Below are 1639 nucleotides of genomic sequence, written 5' to 3'. Positions count from 1 at the left end.
AACTGTGACTCTTCGGTCCGAAGTAGTCAGATTTAGTCAGAGAATTTTTGCCGGCATAATCTTGAAAAGTGTCAAACTCAACTGAATTGAAATTAACGGAAATTGATGAGTACACGAAAAGTGAGAATAGNTGAAATTAACGGAAATTGATGAGTACACGAAAAGTGAGAATAGTCTAAAAACTAAAAAGAGTGAATTAAAAATGGAAGGGGGCAAAAAATAATTGATATAGTAAGTGTTTATTGTGTCTGTGCTTGTGTGAATGTGTTTTGTACATACATTTCTATTCTTAGAGCCCAGTTGTGCATACTTGCACTGCTATACCATTTTTACGTAAAAGTCAAAACCCAACCGAATTCTACATGTTAAGTGCTATGCGTTGGGTAACCGCTTACACGCAAAACCTATTTAACAGATANTAAAAATGGAAGGGGGCAAAAAATAATTGATATAGTAAGTGTTTATTGTGTCTGTGCTTGTGTGAATGTGTTTTGTACATACATTTCTATTCTTAGAGCCCAGTTGTGCATACTTGCACTGCTATACCATTTTTACGTAAAAGTCAAAACCCAACCGAATTCTACATGTTAAGTGCTATGCGTTGGGTAACCGCTTACACGCAAAACCTATTTAACAGATACTTATGTGACAACTCTCATGCAACGCTAAGTATGCATAACTGGGCTATTATTTGACATAAGTTTTGTTGTTGCCATTCTTTGGACTAAAGGCTCCGTTATGCATACTTGGCATTGCTTGAGAGTTGTCACATAAGGAATCTGTTAAATGAGCTTCGCGTGAAATCGGTTACCGAACGCACAGCATTACATACGTAAAAGTCTGTTGGTTTTTGATTTCTACGTAAAAATGGTATAGCAGTGCATGCAATGCCAAGTATGCATAACAGAGCCTTTAAATTTTGGTTTTTTGTGTTCCTTTACTTTTTCCTGTTATTCTCTTCTAGTGAGCGCATTTTGCGTATGCTCGTGCATTTTGACACTTTAGATTTTAGTCAGAAAATATAAGAAGTGGACCTAATGTCTGGTTAAAACTCGTGAACCGACAATACAAGATCACGCAAAAGCGCGACGTTGTATTTGTAACTGGGTTTGAGAAAAAAGATTGCGAAAGCGGGTTCGTCAGTTGAGCATTTGTTTAGATCACAAGCAGCCCTACTTTACACCTCTCATTAAATAAAGAATCAGACTGCTTTATCGATATAACATGTGGTCGATAAAGCAATCGTTGTATTTAAGCGGAAATTCTACCTCCGATTAGTGCTAATCAGACATTGAACAACCGGTCCTAACTGCAGGTTAAACATCGTTATCGATGAGATGGCCTCCTAACATATAACAGGCAGTCGGTAACGTCGCTAACGATGTTTAACCAGTAGTTAGTGCTAATCAAACATTGAGTAACCGGCCCTAAAGCTTTTACGAACGATGGTTGTTGGAGCAGTTGCGAATCAGCCAAAGCTTTTCTACAATTGAGGCGTGTTTAGATTGTTGTCTTGATAGAATGAAAAACTTTTCTTAACATTCTCCTTTACCATATTATTGAGATAGTTAAACTTGGCCCGTCCTTTTAGGAAAAAGTAACTTTCCAACCTCTGCACTTCGCATGCAGCTCCAAACCA

The 1639-nt window shown here is 37.6% G+C and overlaps 1 long non-coding RNA gene across 1 annotated transcript; it reads left to right on the top strand.

The window, feature by feature from the left end:
* Nucleotides 1-47: 47 nt before the first annotated feature.
* On the top strand, nucleotides 48-189 carry LOC108356479 (uncharacterized). Its single transcript, XR_001846608.1, has 2 exons — nucleotides 48-109; nucleotides 155-189. It is a non-coding gene; the product is annotated as an uncharacterized LOC108356479 (long non-coding RNA).
* The last annotated feature ends 1450 nt before the right edge of the window (nucleotides 190-1639 follow it).

This window comes from Rhagoletis zephyria, unplaced genomic scaffold (assembly GCF_001687245.7).
Source record: "Rhagoletis zephyria isolate East Lansing unplaced genomic scaffold, Rhagoletis_zephyria_1.1 Rzeph_scaffold_59791, whole genome shotgun sequence".
Classification (NCBI taxonomy): Eukaryota; Metazoa; Arthropoda; class Insecta; order Diptera; family Tephritidae; genus Rhagoletis; species Rhagoletis zephyria.
Note: the sequence above shows the minus strand (reverse complement) of the source record. Positions and strands in the feature narration are given on the sequence as shown.